At 47.4% G+C, this 12,744-nt stretch overlaps 1 long non-coding RNA gene across 1 annotated transcript; it reads right to left on the bottom strand.

The window, feature by feature from the left end:
- Positions 1-6,751: 6,751 nt before the first annotated feature.
- On the bottom strand, positions 6,752-11,436 carry LOC115290064. Its single transcript, XR_003907947.1, has 3 exons — positions 11,340-11,436; positions 7,281-7,442; positions 6,752-7,102 (listed from the first exon to the last, which is right to left on the bottom strand). It is a non-coding gene; the product is annotated as an uncharacterized LOC115290064 (long non-coding RNA).
- Positions 11,437-12,744: the final 1,308 nt, after the last annotated feature.

Genomic DNA, 12,744 nt, shown 5'->3' with positions numbered 1-12,744 from the left:
TTTTTTATTGAGGTGAACTCTCCCTGGCATCAGTTACCAGTTCTGTGCTCTGGTGTATTAGTTAGGAATACTTTTGGCTTCTAGTAACCAGAATCCCATTTAACAGTGGCTTTATGACACAAACACATTTATTGTTTACTTAACAGGGAGTTCCAAAGACAGCTGCCTCATAGTTAATTCAGCAGTGTAAGTTAGTCATTAAAAAAAAAAATCTAGGCTCTTTCCGTCTACTCTGCCATGCTGAGAATATGGCTTTTTGTTTTTGTGTTTGGTGCCTTATGGTTGCAAGATGGCTGCCGCCATCCAAGCATTCCAACCACATTCAAGATCAGGCAACAACAGGCTTTCTCCTCATAAGGTTCTATTTTTTAAGAAAGCTCTGCTTTTCCTGTGACGGCCCAGCAGACTTCACCTTTCCCTGCACTGGGCAGATCTGAGACAGAGCTACCCCTGCCTGGAGGGGAAGCTGGGCCAGGGCAAAGCAGCAGATCCTTGAGAATGTCTTCCGGGTAGCCAGATAACAGTATCTTCCACACCCACTGAAGTGCCTGAGACAGAAGAAACCTTCAGCTTGCTTGAAAGATTGTTTTCTAAGGCTACAAAGACCTTTACAGGAGGAGCAACAAAGTATAGCTGCCTTGGACAAAAATCTATTCAAGCTGAAAATGCAAGAGCATTAGCTGCTCGGAGCCGTCACCAAGGAGAGATAAAATACGTCTGCTCTCTCAAGACCTGGGAGATGCTTGCAGTGTGATTATTTTTTTGGCTGGGAAAGCTGCTTAGCCGACAGAAAAAGGAATGTACCTGAACATTTATGAGTCGGCTTTTCAAAGACAGCGACTCATCTTCCTTTTCACCCCTCCCCTTTCCCTTTCCCTGTAAGGGAACACTTAGCAAAACTAAATAAATTATCAGCCCGGCCATGAAGAAATGCTCTCAATGGGTTATGCAGGGAAGGCTCGGAGCCATAAAGGCAAACTCTGGAGCTCCAGTCCCCCACAGGGAGGAGGCTGGGGGGGACTCTACAGGGGTCCAGCTGAGAGAGGAGCACTGAGCTGCCCTGTCACCTTGTTGTCCTAGACCTTGCTGTCCTGGGGCTGGAACAGAGGGAACCTGGGACTGCTTTGCGTTGACCCAAAGGACAAGGTGGCCAAATTTTTATCATTGGATACCACTTAGGATCATGTGATCGTTGAGCTAGAACAAAGCACTGTGGTGTAGTATGGCTTGATCATGGGCCCTGCTTTACCAGCTTCTTGCTGGGTGACCTCTGGTGAATCAGTTAACCACTCTGAACTTTGCCTTATCTGGAAAATAGGGATAACAGTAGGAACATTAATCTCTGCTATGAACTGAATTGTGTCTCCCTGCTTCCTGCCCAATTCCAATGTTTGAGCGCTAGCTCCCAGCGTGACTGTATTTAGAGACAGGGCTTTTAGGCGGTACTTAAGGTTAGATGAGGTCATGAAGGTGGTAGAGGGGGGCCCTAATGTGATAAAGCTGGCAGATTTATAAGAAGAAGAAAAAAAGATCTTTTGCTTTCTCTGTGCACGCTCATCACAAAGGCCACGTGAGGACACAGAGAAAGGTGGGTGTCTACAAGCCAAGAAGGGAGCCCTTACCAGGAACTGGACTGGCTGGCACCTTGATCTTGGGCTTCTGGCTTTCAGAACTGGAAAGAGTGCACTTCTGTTGTTGAAGTCAGCCGGTCTGTGGTATTTTGCGAAGGCAGCCTAGCTGACTAATATCATCTCCTGGGGTGCTTGAAAGAGCAAGAAGAGGGAACAGGGGAGGGGATGGGGGAAGGGAGAGATTTTGCAAGTTTCTATGCTCGATATGAATGTCAAACATCACAAGTCTGAGGCCGAGGGGTGTTCAGGGACTCTCCCAAAGTTGGCCAGCTCTGGGTTCTGTTTTGAACCATGTGCTGCTTTGACCTGTGGTCACCCCGAGGAGCATGGATAGGCCTCCCCTGCCTCAGACTTCTGTGCTAGAAACCAAGTTCAGCCTGCTTCTTTCTCTGCAAAAGCAGCAGGACGGGATACTCTGTGACTTTGCCAACTGTCTCCTCCTGAGATTTTTATGTCCAGATGTTTTAGGGAACTAACAATCAACTACTTATCACATGCATGATCTCAAACCTGATCTGTCTATGTGCTTAAAAAGGAAAATGTTTCTGTAAGGGTAGAATCTTTGAGAAACGTTATTTCTATTTAATTAAAAAATTATGTTTAGGGGCACCTGGGTGGCTCAGTCAGTTAAGCGTCTGACTCTAGATCTTAGCTCAGGCTTTGAGTTCAGGGTCGTGAGTTCAAGCCCAACTTTGAGAGTTGAGATCCACGCTGGGCATGAGGCCTACTTAAAAAAAAAATCAGGGCCACTGGGTGGCTCAGTTGGTTAGCATCCAACTCCTGGTTTGAGCTCAAGTCATGAGCTCATGGTTTGTGGGTCTGAGCTCCACATCGGACTTTGCGCTGACAATGCAGAGCCTGTTTGGGATTCTCTCTCTCTCTCTGCCCCTCCCCAGCTTGCTCTCTGTCTCTCTCTCAAAACAAGTCAACTTCTAAAAAATGATGTTTATGCTTTAGAATATGCATATTCTGTCCCCTTTTGGATTGGAAAAAGAACCAACTAAAAATATTTTCTAACTCTCCAGTGCCTACTTCCAAGAAGAACCAGGCCAGATGCTGAACTTCTCAGGTTGCTTGCCAGCCTAGGCCAGCCCGAGGGGACTGAAGTGTGATGGCCTGGACACCTGCCGAAGCTTGGTGACCCTGCTCTGGTCACTGGAAAACTGGGACCTCGGGAAGCGCTCCCTCCTTGATGGGAGGGTGCTGGCAAATGGCGGTGGATGGGGGAGGGGCAAGCATCCGCAGCAAAGAGCCCATATTTATTGAGAGGAGGACAGCTTTGCCCTGGCTTGGGTGGGGTGAGTGCAATAGCTAGCTGTTGGCGCAGGATATTTATACCAAGTCCTCCCTGTTACTTTTGACGTGGTATTTATTTTAACCTCAGTATTTTCATTTCTTTCTGACTATCAGAAACACCCACACCCACACCCACACCCATACACACAGAGGCACACACACAGTCCAAATCTCCTTGTAAGGAGAAAACCTAGGTCGGTTATAGTTTCCCTCTGTAAAACATTAAAAAAAAGAACGAACGAAAGGAAAAAAAGCACCAGCAGCCCCTCACAGTATGATTTCATAGGCCATGCTAATTATTTTTTAGGGCGAGCATAATAAAACCCAGGTGATTTGCCTTCAGCAGTTTCTCCTTATCTTCACACAGCATTGGATCATTTACCCACATGGCAAGCAATTACCATGAGCCCTGCAGTTTTTACCAGACGCTCTTTGTGGGAACCCTGCTAGAGTACACAAAGGTTAATACGCTTTTGCACTACAAAATCTGGGCATTATCTTGTGTATTGTAAGACACGCCTGTGACACGTTGAATTCAGACGATTTACAAGATCAGCAAAACAGAAGAGGTGCCCGTTGGGAGTTTTTCCGCTAACGATTTCCTCATCAGAACGTGGCTCAGCGAAGTGTGGTGTTTCGCCCAGCTTTCTGCCTGTTGGGGACAGGGCTTGCCCCTCCTCCTTCTCCAGGACAGCAGAGGGATTTGGGGGTGCTCACGTGGGCAAGTGCGGATGCCCAGAGAGGTGCTTCCCCTGGGGAAAAACTAGTTTTTGTTTCTTATAATTATTACATAATGTATTTAAAGTAAGAGCCGAATGTGAAACGTGCCATTCACAGACTCAACAGCACTGACCACGGAACTAAAACAAATATTGGGAATGATTTCCAAGGAAGGAGCTAGACTGTTGGTGTGTCATCTGTCCACCACTGCGATCTCAGCTTGGATGTGGCCTCCTGCCCGGGGCTTTTCCCTGCGGCCTGTGCTGTGCTGTCCCACCGCCCTGTCACCCCCTTCCCCCTTCCCTGGGCTTGTCCCCCAGCCATCCTCGCTGTCCTCGACGATGCTTGTATTTGAATGTGTTAAATTGATCCAGGAGCCATTACTCCTGCTTCGATGTAACCCCACGCTGTTACTGTCACCCTTTTGTCCCCAAAGCCGCTTCAGTGCCTGGCCCAGAGTCGGCCCCAATAAATACGTGTCGAATTTTCACATATGTAGGTCTTCACACCTACAGAGAAATTACGGGTGCTGGGGGTAAATAGCACTGGGTATGGGACTCGAATCCACCACATTTAAGGACCCATCATTGACTTGCTCTTATTCATTCATTCATTTGTTCATTGAAATGTGAACACATACATACGCGCTTTGTGGCGAAGTCACTAGCAGTTACCGTCTAGCTCGGAGTTCCGCAGGTTTGAGAGCACCACCTGGGGTTAGACAGAACCTGCGAGGAGGCTTTTGTGGCCCCTCAGACCATGGGGTAAGTGTCCTCCCTGCACCCAACCCCTCACTGCCGCTGGAGAGGAGTAAACCTGATGCCTGAGTAAGCGTGCTGCCCTGGAGATCACTGTCCTCCCGCGTCTCACACTTCCATCCATCACCTGCATCTCCATTTCACAGAAGTAGAAATCAAGGCTCCGCAAGTAAACAGCTTCTATGTCCAGTTGATAAGCAGTGGAGAAACCACAATGAAGAAGCACTTTCTCTGATTCAGTATGGATGGATTTTGCTAGTAGGGCTAAGTATGACTTTGTTCACATAGCCAAAGACAAGGGCTCTGCTTTCCTCTCTCTGGCCTGTTATTTAGCAGAGTGGCCATAGCCATTGGTGGGATTCACAGTTGGAAGTGACTTTCCAGATCATCCCATCCCTAGATGAGGACCTAGGGTCGAGAGAGGTGAAATAATTAGCTCAGAGTCACATAATCAGTGTCAAAGTCAAACCCCAAGTCTTGGGGTTCCCAGACTGGTGCGTTCAGGCACATGACTCTCCATGACCTAATTGGGGTGAGGCTGCATGGCCTCCGGGGGATGCTGGCTGTGGAACACACCCCGGAAAGCAGTGTCACCTCCTGTGTTCACGTCCTTGCTCTGCAGCCTCCCAGCACTGCACTCCCTCTCAGCTTATCCTACACGTGCCCTTGCCATTCCCCCCTACCTTCCTGCTGGAGCCAGATGCCACTCCTGAAGCTGGAGCAAATGGTGCCACGGTCAGCAGCAAGGCTGTGCCCAGAAGCTCACACATCATCTTGGTTGTTTACGTGGTAGGAAGCCCCATTCGTTTAGGCATATGGGACCCGCCCCAGGCGCACCCTCAGCCCGCTCCACCACACTGGCCCCAGGCCTTCGCCTGGCGGTATCTCACTCACACCATCCTGTGGTCATGCACAGGGTTCCTCCTTTGCCCAGAACACCCTTCCCCCTAAGTGCACTATAGTCCATCCTTTGAGCACAGACTTGGCGTCACCTATGAGTACTTCGCTCCCTCTGGTCTCCCTCTCCAAATTTCCCACCACTGTGATGACTTAGGGTCCCCACTCCTCACCTTGAATGCAGCTGTTCTCCATTATCTAACAGGCTGCTATCTTGTCCCCTGGCCAGATGATGCGCCCAGATCGTGGGAGTGTCATTTTGGTCCCTAATAAGTGCCTATCAATTAACTGGCTGCAGCAGAGCTTTTTCCTCTGTTAATTTTTTAAGTAACAGATTACACCATATTAACATGCCCTTTAGCAGTCCAGCTGAGATCATTAGTTGTAGGTTAGCTTCGTGTTCTGTCATCCTCTGGCTTCTAATGCTTCTTACTGTTAGATTTGGGAATAAAAATTCAGCTTCTTCTCTGTACACCCCCTCCTCTAGTCTTTGTGTGAATTTCCATGAATGATTCATTAGCCACACCCACTTCTAGCCTGGAGGTCTGATGACTTCTTTTAGGCTCCGCTCTTCCTGACAGGAAGTTGCCTCTAAGTTCGGACACCATGACAGCACGTTGGTTACTACAGCAATGGTCCTTGATGTCACAAGCCCCGGATTATAATCTTGTCGCTGGAACTGGTCATTGGGAGAAACCACTCGGGCCGGTTGGACAGCAGCCTTAATGGTTTTTTTCCAAACAAAACCAAACCTGCTCTGACATCAAAAGGGGTGCTGGGGAATATCAGTCTGAGAGGTTTCTTTTTTTATCAACAAGCTCTCCAAACTTCCTCTGCTTTCATGAGTCTGACAAGTCCTCTTAAAACACAGATCTGACCCTGTAGGGGCCTTGAGAACATTGTTGAACATGAATGCCATAAAAGCAGTGCTTTTTAACTTCACAAGAGCAGCTGTGAGACTTGAATGGAAAAGGCCTTGGAAATCCAGGAAAAGAACGTGTTCGCGACCACGCACACACACCCTGCAAAATCTGTTTGGACCATGTCTGTCTCCTTTTAATTAAAAATGTACAACCCTGAAAATTAAAAAAAAGAAAGAGGGAAAGAAAGAAAAGTTTAAGCCTGTTGTGACCAAAAGAGAGAGAAGAGCCGGGGCTCTCTCTGTGTTCCTCAGGGTAGAGTATGTCTTCCCTTCCACTTGCACCCCAGCTGCACCCCTGTTCCTCCTCACTCTCACTTTGTCCCTGAACAAGTCATTTACGAGAGATGGCTGTCGTGGAGCATGAAGAAATAATTAAAAAAATCTTCAAAAGGCTGGCAGCATAAAGCTCCCTGGCTCTGTCGTGTCTCTGTTTCTGCAAGCAGCAAAAGATCCATAATTCTCACACTTAATGTAATTCCAAGGCATCTAAAGTGATTTACAGTCGGTTTACTCAATACTTTCAGCTTTATTTAATGTAACAGTTATGGCACATAAAAAGTTTATTGAAAATCCTTTGGGAGTGCGATTGAGTAAGAAAGAGTCGTTGCTAATACCATTACAGGAACAGGAGGAAAGGATCCCAGCCTGTTTGCTCTGTGACCTTTATGGTTCCACGAACAAGGGTTAGGGAGGGAAGGACTTCTCTCCCACCCTGGGCTATCACGCAGACTTGCTCACCGCCGGCCACGGGGCTGCCATCTTGCTATTTCTGGACAGCTCTTTTTCAAGCTTGGCTGGCAAGGTGACTTGGATGATCGCCCTTGGTTTAGATTACCCTGGAGTCTCTATTATTATGCAAAGTCCAGGTTCAGAAAGGCCTGCTGAAGGGAAAAAGAAAACATTATCATTTTTTCCCCTCTAATGCTGCCCTGTTCTCTAGTTTTTAATAAGGCCCACTTTCCAGTTGGCCCGCCTCTGCTGGAGTTCAGTCCAGCCCCCGGGAGCCCCCACAGCTGTGGGGGTGAGCGGGGCAAAGTGGGGAATATCCCCCAGAACCTTTTACAACAGTCTGCTTTGCTTATTGCCATGGAGATGGAGGCTCTCATGTTCCAGGTGGTCCTCAGGCTGTCCACATTAGAAAGGAGATAATCCATTAAGATAGTGCCTTTCACCATTGTCTCCAGATACTTGACACGTGCCCATATGACTTCCCATTGGCTGTGAAAGAAAATTGAAATGTAGACGATGTCTAGGAAGGCAAACCCAAGGAGTCTGTGACTCCATCTGTGAAATCAGCAAAAATGGTTTCTTATCGCTCAATGAATGTCATTTCCTGTGTCTGTTCTACCTCGGTGACTGCTTATTATACTGGGGAATTCTAAGAAGAACCTCAAGCGCCATAGAGTGGACTTCGGTGCAGATGGATATCAGCCCTTAGTCTTTCATTCACTTCTGTACAAAACGTGCACCTAAGTTCTAGCTGTAAGACGTTTCTTCATTTCTTCAGTAAAAGTAGTACTCTGGGGTCTCTCTCTCTCTCTCTTACACACATTTTTCAGTTTCTTATTTTTCTTGTTGCTTTTCACTTTATTTTCCCCTCCAACTTTCTAATATCTAGACCAAGTCAGACACCATGTAATCCCATTAAAAGCTTGATTCTGTGATATGCATTTTAGTTTTACAGAGGTATCTTTCTACCTGCTTCCAGATTCTTGCCTGTACTCCTAATATATGTTGCTATCAGTTAAGTACTGAGCATACATGTGAGGAGCATCTATGTTCTTGCGGACATGTAAGTCCCTCTTGAGGGAAAACTCAAGAGGTAGTTTAAAGCATAAGTTACAATTTTTCATATAAAGATGGTGTATGGGGGTCACAACATTTCCTTAGTGTCTTCACTCCGTCAGATAGAAATAATGTCACTGTGACTGGTTTTTCCTTAGGAAGTCTCAGTAATGACTCTACCGTCAGACACCCAGTCCTTAGCACCTAATTTGACCACTGACTTCACTTGTTCGAAATCCATTATTGATTGAAAACATTCTCTCATGTCTCAATAGTTGGATGATTTAGTTGTGTTCTAGTAATCTCTCCTGCGTTAAAAAAAAAAAAAAAAAGAAAGCACCGTTGGCCTTCCATTTAGGGTATCACATGCTGAGGGAAGTGAGCCTCTCTGGCGTGAGTGCCCAGGTGTCAGCTCCGGCTGACTCCCTCGCTGGAAGCTGGTAGAACCCCACACCGGTCCCCAAATCACTCCCTTTTGTCTCTGCAGCAGGAAGTATGTTTGTGAATAAACAAAGATAGAGTTAAGGGTCACTGTAAAGTTTGTATCTTTCTACTCAATTATCTTCATATCTGTCTGTTCTTCAGGTATTTAAGTCACTGCTGTAAAATAATCTTTTTTTTTTTTTTCCTCACCAGAGGACCTCCCATGAATCCAAGAGCCATTGAAATGACTGTTTGGGATCTGTAGTATTCAGTGAACGTGAAGCTTTGGGGGGGTGCCTCAGAAAACGTCCTGAAATTGGTCTCTGGCAGAAACTAGCGATGCCACCATGCTTTGCGAAGTCCTTTGACATGTGTGCCTAATTTAATCTCTTGCAAACAACTTGTTGGGTCGGTGTTGTCATAGTCTGCAGACGCAGAAACTGATCCTGGATAAGTGATTCAGTCAATACTACATAGTCAGTGAATGGCAGGGTCCGGACTTGGGAGGCAAGATCCAGCAACTTCAAACCTCACACTCATTCCGTCCTGAGGAACTACGTCCCCATAGCTTGCCAAGCAAGGAATGTCATCCAGTCTGCCTGGGCAGCTCTTGGCAATACTGAGATGGTGAATGTCTGTATTTGATCCTTCCCTTGCATCTCACTTTCTATTCCCTGAAAAACCTTGCTTTCAACAACTCCCATCGAAGAATTATTTAATAATGGAAGATGTTGCCAAGAATCCTAAGGGTATTTTATTTTAATTAGGAGCCTCTTAAAGACCACAAAGCCCTCCAGACTGAAGGAAGTGAAGACCTAGTGGCAGGCGGAGTAGAAGGAAAAAAAGTGTAAAATGACACTTTTTATTCAGTGCCAGTGACATTTCAGTGTCTTGCTACTGCCAACTTTCTTGTGAGAAGAGCTTGGCGCTCATCAACTTGCGAGACACCTTGGTCCACAGGGACCAGCACCGGGCCATCTGGGTCAGGGTAGTTGGATCCTTAGCCACTAGAGGGCAGCAGAGGGCTGGACCTATTGGTTAGCGTGGAAAGGAGGTGAGTTTCTCAGCAAAGGGTGAAAGTATAGTCCAGAGACACCCAACGGAGCACCACATGGAGTGAATGCTGAGACGCTTCTCCCGGGAAGTGCCCTCCCTCAGGCCCAACGCATCCATCTGTCAGCTGCTGGAGCGCATGCCGCCGACAGCTCACAGCTGTGGGTGCACAGTCCCTGAGAATTACCCTGAGCAGCAGGGAACTGCTATGCCCAAAGTCACGCCTTCTCCTGGGGGCTAACTAATGAGTCACTAGTGCAGCGATAGCAAGGCCTGGTTTCTTTGCCTCAGTTTGGAACAATTCTCAAGGGTCGTCCAATATCCAGAGCTCTAGGACTGGTTGAGACCTCAACTGTGGATCAGTTTTCCCTCTATCCAGTCATGCCTTCCTGGCTTCTTTGTCTCTGGAGACATCCAGGCACCACAGCCTAATAATTACATGCATCTCACAGTCACTTTCCAGAGAGCCTCATCTTAAAAAAAAATCCACAACCACTCAGTATGGATAAGGCCAATAATCAAACCAGAGAAGGAAAGGAGAGCAGTCTTTAGCCAGGAGCACTCATGACAAACAAACCAGGAGTCCAAGGTCAGGGCTGGAGGCAGATACATGAAAGAGAGCTATCAGGCTAGGATTAGGCGGGAGCTGGGATGAAACCAGAATCAAGTCCAATGTCCAGCAGGGCTGGGGCCATGAATGTCAGAACTAGGAGGACTAGAGTAGACTAAGGATGGAGGTAACATTGTTTTAGGAGTATCAACAGAACTTGTTTTTTGTAGGTCTGCTTGTTTGTTTGCTGGAGCACATGCAAGTGGGGTTGGGTTTCAACGTCTCCTCTACCCTCCTTCCCCCCACCCCTCAACACTGGGCAGCACTGGTTGCATTTACCACTCCGGGTCTCTCCCCGAGCTGGGAGCGTGGGGCACATTCAGACCTGCCCAGAAAACCATTTCCTGGGAAGACTTGGCCAGAGGCGACCGACAGAAAAATAGAGTTCCTTTTCCTTAAGGCTTACCCTCCAATTTCCCCGAAATTCTTTTTAACCCCGGGCATGGAGGCCACTGCCAGTTTTCAAGTCCAAGGTAGGACTTCTCCACCTAAATAATGGAGGGGCCGTGCCTTTCCAGCTTCAGCAGGGCCACTCCACGAAGCCTCCCGAAGCGTCCCCTTGTTGGAGAAACGGACTCTTAACAATCACCGGCAGCAAATCCCGAGTTGTGGAGCGCATTTACCAGTGTCTGCGGCCTCCGCAGGGAGATGACTGAGCGGCCTACGGATTAATGTACTATTATTACATTACTCTTTAAGCTTCAAAGGTCTGCCAGGAGGGCTAAGCTCGCTATCTATTCCGTGACATTTTAAGAACAAATAATACATTAATATATTTAATTTGAGAATAAACACATACATTACAGGCAGGGGATTTTGTCTATGCTGATAAGGCGCCAAATGACCTTTCCAGAGCAATGCGAGAGCTCAGAGCCGAAGAGGGACGTGTTCCAAAAACCCTTTTCTATCTATCGGCTGTAATATGTGGGCTTTAATGCAGGTTTGGCCCGCGTGGAGTTGCTGCTGCCACGCTCATCAGAGATGGGAGCGTTCGCTATAATTACCCCTTCGACACTAATCTGCAGCAACACTAAATCTTGTTGCCTCAAATTAGTTAATCAATTAAGTGTCAAACCACAAAATGTTGGAGATTTGGGTTTGTATTTATTAACTTGGCAGGCACTTCCTCCTTCGGCCCCTTGGCTTCGCCTCCCTTCCCCTTTGCAGGGGAGCTGGCTTTTAAAAATGACCAGTCACTCATTGTTTATTTCTGGCCTATTAGCAAAACAGTTGAAGTTACATACGCCTGGTGCCCGGCCCTGGAGCAGCCCGGAGATTGACGGCTTGGAGAGCATTCAGGCAAAGTTGTGTATTTGTAAGAGTGCCTTTTCTGGGCTTAACTTAGAACAGCACAGAGCTGATGAGCCAGCATCTTCCGCTGTGTTCGCTAAGGTCAGCCATTTTGGAGCCTGCCTTAATTGTTTGAAAGCCTTGTTTATTGTTACGTCACCCTCACGAGGTGAGCGAGGGACAGGCAGTCGTGTTTCTAGAAGTCTCTGGTCAGAACCTCTGTTTTCTCCAGGGCCTCAGCCTTCCCTCCCCCCAACCCCCAGCTGTGTCGAGACGTTCTGCAGCTGTGGGCTCCGGGGTGACCAGGAAGTGTCCGAGCAAGCTTCCAGGGGGCGTGCCCAGAGCTCCGATTCTGGCTCCCCGAACATCCCATTGGTTCCAGTGACGCGACCCCAAGAGCCCATCACTTACTTCCACCTCAGCTCACTCTTACCATCTGTCTCAGTTCAGCCATGGGAATGAGCTCACCCTCAGATCTCAGGCACAGCCCAAGTAACAAGACTAATTCTACTTGGGGCAGAAAAACCCAAGGCGGGACAGGACGCATAGTCTCATGGAAGAGGCAGAAATTTACACACAGAACAACAACAAAAGGAACACAGGGAAATGCACACAAATTACCGAGCTGTCAGTTCTGCATAGATGGGGCTCGTTGGTGGGTAGCATGATCACTACCACCCCCCTCTCTCTCCTCAGAGACCATATGTCTTTTTTAGTTTGATCAGTAGATAGGCTGTTTTGGTGCTTCCACAGAGTTATCTGTGGTATTAGAGTCTGTCCATAGTGAATTTTATTCTTTTTAAACTCTGTGGAGTTAAAATGTCTTTTCCTTGTGACATCATGGTGAAAGCCTATGGTAGGTTTTGTTAGGGTTTGGATATTGCCAAATAAGAAATTGCCAATGGGACGTTAGGTGCAGAGGATTTTATCTGTAGCGGATTTTTATTTAAAATTTTACTTCTCCAAAAAATAAAAAAGGAATTCACAAGTCTAGAGCCCCCAATCAGTGTCTTCACCCATCTTATTACTCCTCTATTATAGCTGAGGAGACTGAAGAGAGAAGTCAGCACTCATTTGTCAAGTGCCTATTACAAACTCTGATCAAAAGGCCCCTTGGGTCCAACTGAGCCGAGGGCAGTTAGAACTTGGCTTCTAAGAGTGCCACACTCTGGCCGGCACTGTGTATTGCAGGCTGCTGGCTGGCAGGAGAATCCGGGCCAAGCACTGAAAGAGTTACAGAAATTTCTCATCTTGGAGGAGGTGTTATCAAGTCCAGCTCCTCAGTTTTGGAGCTGAGGAAACTGAGGCTCAGAAAGCGGAGGGACTTCCCCAAGAACAATGGACGCCCCACCCCAGCTT

This window comes from Suricata suricatta, chromosome 1 (genome assembly GCF_006229205.1).
Source record: "Suricata suricatta isolate VVHF042 chromosome 1, meerkat_22Aug2017_6uvM2_HiC, whole genome shotgun sequence".
NCBI classification, from domain to species: Eukaryota; Metazoa; Chordata; class Mammalia; order Carnivora; family Herpestidae; genus Suricata; species Suricata suricatta.
Note: the sequence above shows the minus strand (reverse complement) of the source record. Positions and strands in the feature narration are given on the sequence as shown.